Consider the following 16619-nt stretch of genomic DNA (forward strand, 5'->3'; position numbering starts at 1 on the left):
TTAAGAATGGACCTCCAGAACAAATTAAGTACTTAACCCAAGGTACCACTGTACTCATTGCATTAAAATCATTATTTGCAGGTGTACCCCATTTTAACTCCAGGCAAGTAGATGGGAGCAAATGCATATCACAATAAATGATTTTGGAATAATGGCAGCTGCATGCATATTCACAGGGAAACAGGCTGTGGAAAAGGCTACTGTCCACAGATAAGTTTGTACCGGTAAGTTGTTTCAGGTTGCCTTGGGCAAGTTAAAGCGACTAACAAATTTAATTAATTAGTTAATTAATAATAGGTTTCAGAAGAATAGTTGTGTTTTTGTTTTGTTTTTTGTTTTGGGTGGTTTTTGCAAAAAATCTTATGGCATCTTTTAAAAGCTAACTAGTATAATTGCAGGATGACATTTCAAAGGCAAGTGACCACTTTGAGGCCCAAAATGCTGAAACATGAAGAACAGGGCTGTTCATTTAATAACTTGTCTCATAGTTCCTTCAGTGCCCTCAAAAGAGACACCCATGCTGATGTTTTCAGTATGCAGATTATTTACATTTAACTGATTAATTGACCAAATGGCACCAACTCCTACATGTCTACTCAGAAAGAAGAAGAAGAGTTTGGATTTGATATCCCGCTTTATCACTACCCGAAGGAGTCTCAAAGCGGCTAACATTCTCCTTTCCCTTCCTCCCTGACAACAAACACTCTGTGAGGTGAGTGAGGCTGAGAGACTTCAGAGAAGTGTGACTGGCCCAAGGTCACCCAGCAGCTGCATGTGGAGGCGTGGAGACGCGAACTCAGTTCACCAGATTACGAATCCACCACTCTTAACCACTACACCACATTGGCTCTCGAAATCAGTCCTGTTGCATTCAGTAGCAGGTTTCCTCCTGGGTAAGTGTGTACATTATAGGAGTACAGCCTAAAAAGTCTCATTGTTTGATGGAGGAATATAGCTTTTGTACCATATCTTTGTACCATGGTTTTTGTTTCCTCCTCTCACATTGTAATAATGTGAGTTGTAATTAGTATGTGAAAATTAATTTTTAAAAGATGCATATAAAAAAAACCATTAACTATTCACGCACAGAATACAGTAATCATTTCTCATTGTTGTAGGCAGACAAAGAATGTATATCAGTTGTAAGCTCCTTTCAGGTCAATTAGCTTAACACAATTTGAACTGGAACACAGTAACCTCCTAGTGTGCTTTTAGAATAATTCTTTACCAGATATTGTTTTACCCAACAGCAAACAATGAACCCACTCTGGAAACAAAAGAGTGTTCAATCAGCATTAATGAGTCATATCAGAATGTTTTTTCACTGGAAACTTAGGTCATTTTATATTGGAATCACATAGAATTACGTGCAATGTCTTTTCTTACCGTGCCTATCTCTTAAAAAAAATAGCTCAGAAGGCAACTCTAAGTTTGATCTAAATCTCTCTCTTCTTCCATACAGCTAAACCACAATGGCAGCAATTCTAAGCATACAATGGTACCTCAGGTTAAGAACCTAATTCGTTCCTGAGGTCCGTTCTTAACCTGAAACTGTTCTTAACCTGAAGCACCACTTTAGCTAATGGGGCCTCCTGCTACCACCGGAGCACAATTTCTGTTCTCATCCTGAAGCAAAGTTCTTAACCTGAGGTACTATTTCTGGGTTAGCGGAGTCTGTAACCTGAAGCATCTGTAACCTGAAGCGTCTGTAACCCGAGGTACCACTGTACTTACTTGGGAGTAAGCCCCAGATAACTCAGCAGGACTGACTTCTGAATAAATAGGGTTGTGTTGCACAATCTTCTTCTTTCTTCTTTGATGATCACTTGTAGCCGAGTAAGATTGTCTTCCATAAACACGGTTTTAACAGTGAGCGCTTATGCACCAACACTGGATTATAAGCTTGCACAATACATCAGTCATGATTATAGATCCTGTACAAACTTCCTTGGCATGCCAAGTAGACAATGTGTTTTCTTGCAACACTCCTCTTTATGTTACCCAGCACATCTAAGATAAGCATCTAAAAATGTTTTAATCTAAATGCAGCTCCGGATCTATGTGAAAGCATTGACTAAAGCTTCCATCAATTTATCAGTGCCAGATTTTGCTCACAGGAGCTCTTTTGTTGTAAGAGCTGCTAAAATTAGAGCTAAGAAGTAGCCAGCATCATGCAGTTTTAGCTATTATAGCTACCTGGAACCTCCCATGTAGGTCTTATTGAGAGATGCTGAGGACAAAGGGTAGAGGTACTTGCATAGCCTGCTCTATAATTTTGCCATGTAGCTTTACTGACACTGACCTCACAATTTTCGGTTGCCTTGACTCAGCTTGCCCTGTATCCAGCCTGAACCTCAGTTTACCTTAACATCCTGCCTAGGCCTCGCCACATCACAGAGCAGAACAGGCAGAAACACACACATTTGAGCAGGATGGATCCCCTCCATCTCTCTTCCTAACTTAGAAGTGCAGTGGGGAGAAAATAATGATTCTACAGCTGCTATTTATGGGTTTTTGAAGATGTGTGTTAATTGCATTCATGTAATTAATGTGCCTAGTTTTGGCTCTAGGCTGCAATCCTGTGCACATTTCCCTGGAAGTCCCACTGAACTCAGTAGGACTAATTTGCCAGTTGTGTAAAACAGTGCAACTAATGTGCGAGAGTTTTATGTCTCTACTCAAGAGACTCTACAGGTGTACATGTTGCTCCCATATCCATCATCCAGCACCCCCTTGATTTCATTTATTATGACTTTAGACATAAAAAGTTGGAGCCAGACTTCCTGTAAACAGAATGCTATTCACAGGATGACCCTACTGTCGGAAGGAAGGAAAGTGATTTTACAACTAATGCAGAATGCGGCAGCTTGACTGGTGACTGGGAGTGGCTGCTGAGACCACATAACACTGGTCCGGAAAGACCTACATTGGCTCCCAGTACGTTTCCGAGCACAATTCAAAGTGTTGGTGCTGACCTTTAAAGCCCTAAACAGCCTCGGCCCAGTATACCTGAAGGAGTGTCTCCACCCCTCTCATTCATCCTGGACACTGAGGTCCAGCTCTAAGGACCTTCTGGCAGTTTCCTCACTGAGAGAAGTGAGGTTACAGGGAAACAGGCAGAGGGCCTTCTCGGTAGTGGCACCTGCCCTGTGGAACATCCTCCCATCAGATGTCAAGGAAATAAACAACTATCTGACTTTTAGAAGACATCTGAAGGCAGCCCTGTTTAGGGAAGTTTTTAATGTTTGATGTTTTATTGAATTTCTAATATTTTGTTGGAAGCTGCTCCGAGTGGCTGGGGAAACCTAGCCAGATAGGCAGGGTATAAATAATACATCATCATCATCATCATCATGGATTCCTCCTTCCTCCTAAAACAGCTCTGGAATGTTTGGGAACCATGTAACAGTGTGGGAGGTAGCATTGGGGAGGTTGTAGGGAAAATCTGCAAAAACTGCCTCCTCCCCTTCTTTACTGGTTCTCACTCATTTCTGTGAATGAAAGGAGCTTTTCCATTTGCAGAAGGGACCAGCTCTGGATCCAGTTGACGTTGTGTTCATATGCAAGGTATTTTTTTTTTTTCTAATAAAAGAGGGAAGAACTAATACAAAGTCGTGTAGTGTAGCCCAGTGGTGGAAACAACTTGCTGCTTCACGTGTGTTCTGACCTTGGGGCACGTTGCCACCAGACAAAAAAGCAGAAAAGAGCAGGTGCATAAAGAAAAACCTTTGCTGAATACTTGCCATTCAGAAATCAGCTGCCTGGATTGTGTGCTAACTTTGTAGATCCTTCAGACAAAGCACGATATCTTAATTGGCATGTTACATCAGACTTCAGACTTGTTGGCCTTATCTTGTTTTGTTACCAGAAACACAAAATCGACCAAGCAGTGCTAGGTGCAAAAAGCATATGAGGTTGAATTACAGAATAGAGGGCCTCTGAACACGTTCTAAGCCTTGGGAGTTTTCACTGCCAGAACTGAACTGAACTGAACTCACAGTCCTTTCACACAAAAATCCAACCCTGGTCAGCTTCTATAATTGCAGCAGCCTAAATTAGGTGGGAAAAGTCATGTTGTTGTTACAATTGTTAAACAATTGAGAGTCAGAAATCCCTACAGATCTACTGCAAATCACTCAAAGATCTTCCAGTTAGATCTTTTGCCTATCTGTTATATGATATCCATGTTTATCCAGCAATAAGCCCCCCCAAACTGAATAAGACTTACTCCCTTCCAAGTATGTATAGGATTACAGCCTTATACTTACAAATTTCAGCATGGATGCTAAATAGATTATTATTGATATCCCCTCAGCAACACTCTAAATAATGTTATCAAGGGGTTTGTTTATTTTTTGCAGTTGTTTTTAAAAAGGCATGCGAAATAGGAACTGGAAGATTATTTGGTTTTTGTATCACATTTATTTCTTTGAAAAACATCATTTCTCCTGCCAACTGTATGTGTGAGAAACTTATAAATATGGCAAGAAGGCAAGACCAGAGGCAGTGACTAACCTGAAGCATGTCTGTTTAGAAGTTGGCCTACTGAATTCAGTGGGGCTTACTCCCAGGTAAGTGGGGTTAGGATTGAAGCCTAGCATTGTGAGCTGGATTCAACTAGCCCTGTGTGCTAGAGGAAGCTAACACAAGGGCATGCAAGGATGAAAGGGATGGATATTTTGCCTGGCAACCAGAAATATTTGCACTGACAGGATGATCGGAAGAGTGTGACATTTAATTCTTCCCAGAAACAGGAGGTGGGCTTCTTTGACATCAGGTAGTTTTTCCTGTTGTCTTTGTCCATGGAGTTTTCTTGGCAGGGATACTGGAGTGGCTTGCCGGTTCCTCCTCCAGGTGGATCATGTTTGGTCAAAACTCTCCACTATGACCTGTTCATCTTGGGTGCCCTACTCGGCATAGTTAATAGCTTCTCTAAGTTATTCAAGCCCCTTCGCCACAGCAAGGCAGTGATCCATGAAGGGGAAATTGGGAAAGGAGTACGACAAGGCTGTATATTGTCTCCCTGCTTATTTAACTTATATGCAGAATTCATCATGCAAAAGGCTGGGCTGGATGAATCCCAAGCCGGAATTAAGATAGCCGGAAGAAATATCAACAACCTCAGATATGCAGATGACACTACCTTGATGGCAGAAAGTGAGGAGGAATTAAAGAACCTTTTATTGAGGGTGAAAGAGGAGAGCGCAAAATATGGTCTGAAGCTCAACATCAAAAAAAGGAAGATCATGGCCACTGGTCCCATCACCTCCTGGCAAATAGAAGGGGAAGAAATGGAGGCAGTAAGAGATTTTACTTTCTTGGGCTCCATGATCACTGCAGATGGTGACAGCAGCCACGAAATTAAAAGACGCCTGCTTCTTGGGAGAAAAGCAATGACAAACCTAAGCAGCATCTTAAAAAATAGAGACATCACCTTGCCAACAAAGGTCCGTATAGTAAAAGCTATGGTTTTCCCAGTAGTGATGTATGGAAGTGAGAGCTGGACCATAAAGAAGGCTGATCGCCGAAGAATTGATGCTTTTGAATTATGGTGCTGGAGGAGACTCTTGAGAGTCCTATGGACTGCAAGAAGATCAAACGTATCCATTCTTAAAGAAATCAGCCCTGAGTGCTCACTGGAAGGACAGATCGTGAAGCTGAGGCTCCAATACTTTGGCTACCTCATGAGAAGAGAAGATTCCCTGGAAAAGACCCTGATGTTGGGAAAGATGGAGGGCACAAGGAGAAGGGGACGACAGAGGATGAGATGGTTGGATGGTGTTCTTGAAGCTACCAGCATGAGTTTGATCAAACTGCGGGAGGCAGTGGAGGACAGAAGTGCCTGGCGTGCTCTGGTCGTCAGACACGACTAAACGACAAGTTTTTCCTGTTGCACTCTGGTAAATCTTGACTGGCTCCTTCCCCCTATTACATTCTAATAGTTATCAAACTACACAAAAGCTGGATGAGGACTAGTGCCACAATAAATAACACTAAAGAGGAAAAACAACCATTTTTTGAACATGCCTCCTGATTTGTTTGCAGACAGATGATGTTGGCTATTTAATGAGCATTGACTCTGGACTCAGCTATACAGCTGCAAATAAAATGTTTTAAATGTGTTGTAAAGTGCAATATACAAATCAGACACTAGGTGGCGAAAGTGAGCTATGCAAAATTCAATGTATTTTTCAAAACTTTTTTTTAAAAGCATTTTCACAGCGTTTTTTCCATATGTGTCTAGATTCCACCTCTGATCTGAGGGGAGGCTAGACAATTTGCAACAAAGCCAGTGTTATCCCACACTACCGAGGACATTTTCCCATCACTTCCAGTATCACAAAAAACTTCTTTTGGAGAAATGAATTTGTTGTTCAGAAGCCACAAATCAGCTTCCGTTGTGCAGCCTGAATTTTCCAATATGCAACTGAATTCCATTTGAAAATAGTGACAGCCTGGGAGTCCCAAAAGAGTCTTGTGGCACCATAACAATTTTATTTCTTACTCTTTCAGGTGCTACAAGACTCTGTGCTGTTCTTCCTGCAATACACTAACACTGCTACACCTATGGAAATTGTAACAAGGAAGTTACTCCTGTTGTTCCAGGGAAATAATCCTCTGCACAGAGCCTTTATGAAGCTTGGTTCTTATGTTTTCATGCCAGGTAGGTTATTACATGTTCATTTGTTCAGTGCCTAAGGTTCTGCAGAAGAGCTTTAGCATAAAACAATTCCCTGCTTGTGCTCATAATCTAAAAAAGAAAACGGAACATAGAACGGGGGTGGAGTTGGTAATGGAATGGGAAAGAACAGGGACAAAAAGATGCAGGTAATATTCAAGTACATGTACTCTTTCTTGTACTCGGGTTAAGTACTTAATTTGTTCTGGTGGTCTGTACTTAACCTGTAACTGTTCTTAACCTGAAGCACCACTTTAGCTAATGGGGCCTCCCACTGCCGCCGTGCTACCAGAGCACGATTTCTGTTCTCATCCTGAAGCAAAGTTCTTAACCTGAGGTAATATTTCTGGGTTAGCGGAGTCTGTAACCTGAAGCGTATGTAACCTGAGGTACCACTGTAAATAGATGATGAAGCTACATTTGGAGCCAGTGTGGTATAGTGGTTGGGGTGTCAGACTAGAACCTAGGAGACCACGATTCAAATCCTCAATCAGCCATGAAGCTCATTGGGCGAACTTGGGCCAGTCACTGTCTCTCTCACCCTAACCTACCTCACAGGGTTGTTGTCCCAACAGGGTTGGGATTAAATGAGGAGTGGGGAAACTATGTAAGCCACCTTGAGCTCCTTGGAGAAAATGAAATAAAAATGCAATAAATAAATACCTCACTTTATCTGGAATTCATTCCTCAATTCCCCCACCCCAGCAATAATTCTCGACACAGTCAATAGTAAGGATGGAGGGATTTTAACTTATCCCTTTCACCCCCATTTCCCCTTCCCCATCTGTTTAAATTTCATATATATCCAGAATCATTGTGAGCGAAATGGTTGAGCCCTGGGTATTTTGCACCTGGCCAAAGAACCCATAAAAAACAACAACTCATCCCATAATTTTTATAAGCTTTTTTCCAGTTCCACTCAAACATGAACACTCAGCAGCTTAATCTGCCCATAAGCAAATTTGTATCATGGGCTGTGCCCTGAGTCCTCTAAGCACCTAGAAACTACTCTCTTCCCTTCCTCATCCCCTGCAGTTCTATGTCTTTCCCCTTATATTGAATAGTAATTGGTTGGGCTACAGTGCTGGGTGTCATATGTCCAGTCAATCTCTTTATTATGGCCAAGGACCAGTATTCAAAAAAGAAGCTATGTACAAATTAAAAAATAATACTAAACAAAACAAAATAGAGAACCATAACAATAAGATAACTAGTAACTATATCGTACTATAAAAGGACCTAGAGAATATAATTATAAATTAGCAAAAAACAAGGGGGATTTACACGTGGCAGCGCCATATTTGGCCCCTCTGGAAAGAGGCGGCTGTGTTCTGATCTGAAAAGAATAAGAAGCATAGAACGCATCCAATTGTTCTGGAAATTTCTGCAAACAGGGTTCAATTAAAATTTTATGCATGTCACAAGGAAAGGAGAAATACATTAGAATATGAGTTATTGATTCTACTGCTCCAGATTCATGGGATCATTTATGTTGACAATAAGGTTTAGGGTTTTTTTTTAAATTCCCCCTCCAGAACTGCTGATGGGAGAATGTATAAATGCACCAGGCTCTGCAATGTTTTTGAACGGAAAGCGCTTAATGATAACTCACTGGTTTATAGGACTGAAGTGCTCTGACTACTTGTTCATTCATTCAATTGTTTCTGTCAATGTTCTAAATACAAACTTTTTTTTTAAAAAAAAAGGGAAACTAGGCTGGCCTACTCTCATTTCTGGTCAAACAGTTTGTGCCAATAAAGCACTAGGAGACAGCAGCATATCCCCCAACAGGAAACAGACTACCTCCCCCCCACGGAATGGTTTTAAAATCCTGCAAAAGGTTTGTTACCTTAGATATTACAGTAACATAACCTGTTAAAAACCTCACCAGTCTTCGCTCTTCAGTTAGCTCATGGTTTTTAAACAGGAAGCCAACCTCATGTTTGGTGGTTTTCTTCAGCTTGACAGAGCTAATATCTAGGCCTGTATTCATTATGTCAAGCAGCAGAAAACCACCTTCCTGAACAGGTTGTGTAGCTACTGTAAACTCTAAATGGCTCTTTGTGCATCTTCAAAGATCAGTTTTGCTGCGCTCTCACCAGCTGTACACGGCCGGATGCAATGGATGGAGAAATGAAAAGAAACATGATGGCAGTTCAATGAAAAACACAACCTACAAAATCCGTCTTTTTCTGCAATGTTTCACATGGCACACTGCTTTATGTTTTAAAGACAATAAAATTAAGTGTTCTTTTTATATCCCTATATGCACAATCTTTCACCTCTTTGTAGAAACTCTTATCACAGTCATAGTAACTATAGAGATATTTGTGGTGGTGAGCTTCATACACACACATATCCAGCTTCTAAAGTAAGATACACCTTATGGTTAAAATGGACTTCTGGGAGAGAGATTAAGACTGCAGTACTATGCACATGTACCTGGAAGTTAAACCTTTGATCGCAATAGGATTCACTTCTGAGTAGATATGCATTTGAAAAATTGTGTAAGAATTCAGTAAAAAGATGGTTTTTTTACAGATGCTTTTGCTCAAGCTTTCCCCATCCTATGAAGTCCTATGGTTTCTTCTGCAATACTGCATTTTGATACGGTTCCTCCAAAGCCAGTGTCACTCTGACTTCAAAACTGTTTGAGTGGTGAATCCCAAGTGTATACAGTGAACCCATCTTCTGGGGTGGTCCTATATGACTGGAGCAGATCTTGGGTGTGAGAGTCTCTCTCTCTGTGTTTTTAACTTAAGGTAAAAAAGTAAAGGACCCCTGGACAGTTAAGTCCAGTCAAAGGCAACTATAGGGTTGCGACGCTCATCTCACTTTCAGGCCGAGGGAGCCGGCCATGGGATACGAAGTGGGGGGTGGGGGTGGGGGGTGGGGGGCGGGTCACTCTGGGGGGTGACAAGATGGCCTCTGCCTCCCCCCAGCTGTAGAGTGGCCGAGGGGGCGCACAGTCAGTATGGGTGCCGCTCGCGCAGCGTCCGTACGGCTTGCCTCTCGCACAGCGACTATACAGGCTGCCGGGTGTGTGCACACCGTATGGGATGCCGCACGTGTGCAGTCCATATGGAAGTTGTGTGTGTGCCACATGGCAGTTTGACCCTCCCCTCAGCGTCCCACCCCGGGTGCTGGAGAGGGTTCCTGCGCCACTGGAGCCAGTGTTTGTCCACAGACAGCTTTCTGGGTCATGTGGCCAGCATGACTAATCCGCTTCTGGCACAACGGAACACTGTGACAGAAACCAGAGTGCACAGAAACTCTGTTTACCTTCCTGCTGCAGTGGTACCTATTTATCTACTTGCACTGGTGTGCTTTAAAACTGCTAGGTTAGCAGGAGCTGGGACAGAGCAGTGGGAACTCACCCCATTGTGGGGATTTGAACCACTGACCTTCCGATCGGCAAGACCAAGAGGCTCAGTGGTTTAGACCAGCTTCCAGATGACTTGTTTATTGAGCATTGTTTGCCAGGGAAGTAATATAACTTCAGTCAAGCAACCCACACCTTCCAGTGCATTTTCTCATCACTTTCCTTACAAAAAAAGGTCCTTTTTTTGGAAGCAGACTGTTGTGTGAGATTGCCAAATCCATTTTAATTGTGCAACTTGAATTTCTCAGTATGCACTTGAACCCCACCTGCAAAATGGTGACAGCCTGGAAGCTCTCTGAGGTGGCAAGTGAAAAGTGTGTCTGACAAGAGACTTAAAATTAAGGGTGTGGTTGCTGTGTTGCTCCAACAAAATTATGAGAAAATGAGACTGGGGTGAAGGTGGGGAACAGTACAGGTTGTGAAAGATTCAGTAGCTGATAGTAGAGATAATCCTCTCTTGAAATCTGACAGTCTAATTCTAAACAACACATTTGTTGAGCAAACCTTTTATCAGTACAGTAGTACTTCCAAACTACTTAGAGCTCAGATTTTTGCTCATGCATAAGCCTCAATGAAGTTAAAAGGCTTTCAGTACCAGAAGACTTAGGTGCATGAAGACATTATTTCCCTTTCAACCAGCTTTTATTTATGAATTATAACTAGTATTATTAATTGTTGTTTTCTTTGTTATTTTATTTATACCCTGCCCATCTGGCTGGCTTACAACATATATAAAGCATAGTAAAACATCAAACATTAAAAACTTCCCAATACAGGGCTGCCTTCTGTGATGCCACAGATAAAGAAGAAATCTGTTCAGTCCATGTTCTACAATTTGCAGAGCCACCCGCTGATGTAAATGATACTCTTTATAATCAGAACGTTGCTTCTTTTGAAATAGTTTATTGATTCACTACTACTGTTAAACAGTGCATTCCTATACATGACTTCTCAGAAGTAAGTCCAACTGAGTTCATTAAGGCTTAATAACAGGTAATTGGATATAGAATTGTAGCGCTAAGGCTCCATGGACTCTACATCACATGGGTTAACATTCTATCAAGACTTGCTTTTTGTCTTGAAAGTTTTAAATGTCATCGTCTTAAGAAAAGTGCTTGGAATCTTAATGGTTTTCATTGACAACTCTTAGCTGAAGAGCAATTTTGTAGCATAATGGTTCTCACTGCATGCTTTTCTTCTCGCCATAATTTTAAACGCACAACTCACTTTCCCATATCTACTTCCCACGCTGACTGAGAGAATCCAGTCTTTGAAGATATCTGTCTCTGACGCAGGGAGACAAAAATGAAAATACGACTAGAGATGACTGTGAATAGCAGCATTCAGATACAGACTATAATTTCAAAGAATAGACTGGAGATCAGCATCAGGCATCCTAATGTAGGGTGCTTTCAGATGTATTTATTAAGTATTCATTCTGATTGTTTTGTGGGGAGGTTATTTGACATTACATCACAACTGTAACTTCACACTTTCCAGTGCATTTCCCCTCTGCTTTCCTTATTGGGAAAAGACTGATCTTTTGGGGAAGCAGGTTTGTTGCACAGGACCTCCCAATTAACTATAATTGCACAACCTGAAATTGATGGTATATTACTGAATCCCATTCCAATTAGCAAGGGTCTGGAAGTAGCCTCAGACTTGACTCCTCAGTGAGCTAACTACAGAAAGGCTGTGATGATCCTTTACAGATGAGTATTGCAGTGTACATGGTACTTTGAGGCAGAAAACTGTTTATTTACCAGGCAAAATAGGTTATGAAATAATGACCAGCGTTGCCAATAAAGGGAAAAAGAGTTCTGATATTTCAGGCCAGAGCTCCCCCTTGTGTTATATAGGCCACTTTACAATAAACAGAGACATATTGACTATGGTATAGCATACGAGGCTGTTCTGCTCTTTTAGAACCATCAAGGCAGATCTAAACACCATTCATCCCGTGTTTCCGTCTCACATGACATAGTGGTGTCTTTTTTCTGGACTTTTTTCTGGCCACCTACACAGGCATGTTTCCCATTTGGGAGTACAATCCTATGTGTGTTTACTATGTCTGTGTTCTATGGGGCTTGCTCCCTATGCCTAATAGCGGGAGCCTTAAATCAAATAGTCAGTTCAATTTCCATTCTGCTTGTTATGTTTATACATACCAGGGGTGCAAACTTAAATAAAATATGGAGGGGCATAACCAATCACAAATTGCATAACCATAATCACAAATTGCATAACCAATCACAAATTGCAGCACAGGAACACCATTTGAATGGCAATGCCTATCAACTTTTGAGAGGCCCAGGGCCCCTCAAATATTTTTTTTGGGGGGGGCGAAGGGACCTCGGACCCTAGAAGTTGGCTCCTAGGACAGTCATTTGCTCCTTTAACTGTATGCATTAATCTGGATCTGAATGGTTGTGCTGGCAGTCACACATTCCTACATGGAGGTTCCAGGCTGAGACTAATTACTTCCTTGGTGACAAGCAATAGCCTTGTGCAGATGCTAACAACACTTGTGCCCTGCTTGCAACAAGCCCTGATTCGAGACACACAAACCACAACCTTTTTTCTTTTTTAATGGCCTAAATATAATTTTTTTTTTGTGTTAAGCCTCATTCTTGAGTGGTGGGGTGATATACAGTGTTCCATGTTAGGAAACCTCCTGCAGTTCAGTGAAAGTGCAGCACAAGCATGGTTTGGTTGGCATTGCACCAGACAAGGAAAATTTGCTCCCTTTTATCCTATGTGAGCAAGATTACTCGAGCCAACCAAACTCTGCTTCCTATCGGCCACCGTACTCTTCTTCCCCTAGAGATAGGAATATGTAGAGTAACAAGCATATCTGAAAAACAAACAAACAAAGGGACTAGGAATACAACTGTTGAAATCAATGGACTAAACTTTGGCCTAACTAAACTTATTTTAATCGGTCTACTTTGCATATGACTTAGTGCATGGGTAGGCAAACTAAGGCCCAGGGGCCGGATCTGGCTCAATCGCCTTCTAAATCTGACCCGCAGATGGTCCGGGAATCAGCGTGTTTTTACATTAGAATGTGTGCTTTTATTTAAAATGTATCTCTGGGTTATTTGTGGGGCATAGGAATTTGTTCATTATTATTTTTCAAAATATAGTCCGGCCCCCCACAAGGTCTGAGGGATAGTGGACCGCCCCCCTGCTGAAAAAGTTTGCTGACCCCTGGCTTAGTAGGTCCCACCCAAATAGCCTTGTGGCACCTTGTTTGAGAGTGCAGATTGTGAACTGCGAGGATGGGGAAATAAAATGAATAGAACTCCAGAAAGTAATAATTACGCAATTCACTGTGTTCATTCTGATGTTGAACTTTCTTGATAACATATACATACTTGCCTTGGTAACAACCTTGTTTGTTGTGTTTTAAAATTATGTTATTTAGTTGCAAACTGCCTTGAAAGGATTTCTATTCTGTTTTTTTTTTTTTTTTAATAAATATTTATTAGCATTTCAATAATACAAAGACACACACAAAAAAAGAAAAAATAACAAAAAATACAAAAATTTAGAAAAAGAAAACAATTAAAAACAAATGAAATTTCAATTACTTATTTTCATATAACTTCTTTCTTAGACCTCCTCTCCCCTCCCCTTCTTGTATTCTAGTTCAAGTTATTAGTCCTGCAAATCCTTATTACTTAATTCTCAACCTTAAACTTAATAATTTTAACATACTGTAATTTTACCTTTCCTCATTCTTCCATAAAATTATTATTGCATTCCTCATTTTCATTTCATTTTAACCATTTTAGACACCAATTTTAGCTTATCTAATCTTAAACATCTTATACATCATTTCTTATTCTTTAACATATTTCTTAAAGTCAATATTTCCCTTCCATGGCTTTCCCAACTTCCGTACAAATATCAAAACAAATTAAAAATAAGTAATTAAGAATTCTGTACCCTTTGGATTACCAAACTCCGACCCCCCTTTCCCGGTTTGGTCCCCAATAAATATTCATCAATCAATACTGTTTAACCTGGAGATCTCACGTCCGAGGCTCTCAAGTCACCCTCAGTTCCTCTCTGCCGGCCTCTTGGATAGTCCTTTAGGTTAAGCCCCAAGGCTCGAAGGGGCTCTGACCCAACAAGATCCATGATTTTTCCAGTTGGCCCTCCATATTTAAGATTAATGCTAATGAGGTGCTCCACTCTCAAATTTGCAATTTCCAACTCAGTCCAAACTTTCCACCTCAAATTTTTATTCTCCTTTGTTGTCTGCATGCCAGGCCCCAAACTGTAATTCTCCCTTGACGTCTGCAAAATTACCAGTCCACCTTCCTTTTCCTCAAAATCCACAGTCTCATGGCTCTCAAATTCCTCTTGTTGTTGATGTATGTAAGCTTCCTGCCTCCACTCCCTGTCAGCTTCAACAATGTTGTTTACTGCCAGGGCCAGAGTGTTCGCATTTGTAGTCAAAACATCTGTCTGATCTTGTAACTTTCCCAGGAGAGCCAGTATTTTGTTGAGTTTAGTCTGATTATTGCTTCTTTCAACCATTTTTACAGTGTCTCTCAGTTTGAAAACCAGTCAGTAAGTTAATTTGTAGCTGCTCTCCCTTATTTTCTTGAAATTGCAACAAAAATAGCCAGCAGATGCAACAAAGACAAAGTTCCCTTTATCCTTTCCTTTTGACAGCTATTTTGACAGCTGTCAAAATCTTCAATAGTTCCTCAACAGGTTCTCTCACGGGGCGCCCCCGGGTTTTTGGGGGGTGAAACTTTAACTCCAAACGTTAAGTTTATCCTCCGGTAAAGTTTATAACGTCAAGCCGTGAAGGTTTTTTTGTAAAAAAAAAAGAGTTCTCTCGACCTTAAGTTGCAAGCTCTTTGCGTTAGAATATCTACTCAAAGGGGGGGGCGACTTCCTTTTTGACCCTTCCCCGCTCGTTCCCAATTCAGGAAAAATTTGTTTAAAATCCAAATTCCATATTTACTCACGGGTTCTTGTTTTTAAGTCCGAATGTTCCAAGGAAAAAGTCAGCGCTTCTCCGACAATGGCATGCGGCTTCGCTCCGCAGAAGGAGCAATCGACTCACAGCACCGCGCCGTCCCCCGTCCCCGTTCCTGAGCCTTTAAAAAGGCTCCTTCGCGGTTTGGGGGGGCGCAAATGGTGCCCGCCGAGTCACCACGTTCACAGGCATCCGCGCCTGTGATTTTTAAGGGTCTCCGCGTCGCCGGCGCGGACAAGACCCGATCCTGCGGAGCCGATTCCCTCCGGAGCTCGGAGGGAATCCGCCATTAATCGGCAGCGCTAACCCGGAAGCCCGAAAGGATTTCTATTCTGAAAGGTGGGGTATAAATGATTGTAGCAACAATTAGCACGTGGTGTGATAAAAACCCTTTGTCAAAATTCAGTTCAAAGGATAGCACTGAGTCTCCTGACATATTTTAAATCAGTGGTTTAATGTTGAAGTCTCCCTTTGAAGTTCCTTTGACTTTGAGGTCACTTACACTTTCAACCTGTCACTATTTTGGGGTGGGATTCAATCACATACCAGCAAATTCAGGTTGGACAGTTAAAGTTGATTTAGAACTCCTGCGCAACTAACTTGTGCACACAAACAATTCCCCCCCCCCAAAAAAAAATAAGTCAGTCTGCCTGCAGACGGTTGGTTTTCTGGTGTGTTCTACGCTGAAGCTGTATAATGTAAGTACTGTACATTAGCAATCAGTTTCCTACATAAGGTGATGCTTTTGTGTCCATTATGTAGTTGCACAGTTGAGTTCAGAAAGTAAAACTCCTGCATGGTCTGGCCCGGAAATAGTTGTAAAACAGGGAATGGTGAGGGGAGAAGATATGTGTTAATTGTCACCTCCCTCATAAGGCCAGTATGTCCAGGTTCTAAAATTTCCAAACTGCACTGCTGACTGGCCTTGGTTACTATGCACCTTGACTTGAGTGTGTGTGCAATAAGCTGTTTCCCTTCAGGCAGCAAAATATTTTAGGCCTGCTCTGGATGACTCCAGGCTTTAGTGTTATGAGAAGGAGAAACACTTCAATATGAGGATAACCTTCTCTCTCTGCTTCCTTCCTCCAAATGCAATATGGCAAAAATAATATTCAGCAGTTTGTTTCTTCCGCTGCTAGAGCAGGAAACATGGCTTGGGTCATTTAAAAAAAAATGTCCCTAAATCAATGTTTTAATATACAGTAATGAAAGCTGCGCGAGAAAAGAACATAAACATTTGCCCTTGCTGCTTCTTTGTAGTTTGGGAGCTGGGAGGAAGGAATGATGACACAATGTTACTAAATCACAGCTATCATTACTTTATTGATTATGTAAATAATGAGGCACATGGTAGAACAGTACCCATAGTTTACAGCACAATTTGGCATGCATGAAGTATATATTTTAGTTTCTTTTCCCCTTCTCACCTCCCTCCCCCTTCCTATAAATTCTGTTATTGATACAAAATAAGCAATACACATAACTACTATACTGTACATAATTTCTTATCTGTAAGAAGTTTGGTATATACACTTGGATACAACTTTGTTAATACATTC

The sequence above is a fragment of the Podarcis cretensis genome (genome assembly GCF_951804945.1).
Source record: "Podarcis cretensis genome assembly, chromosome: 1".
Taxonomy (NCBI): Eukaryota; Metazoa; Chordata; class Lepidosauria; order Squamata; family Lacertidae; genus Podarcis; species Podarcis cretensis.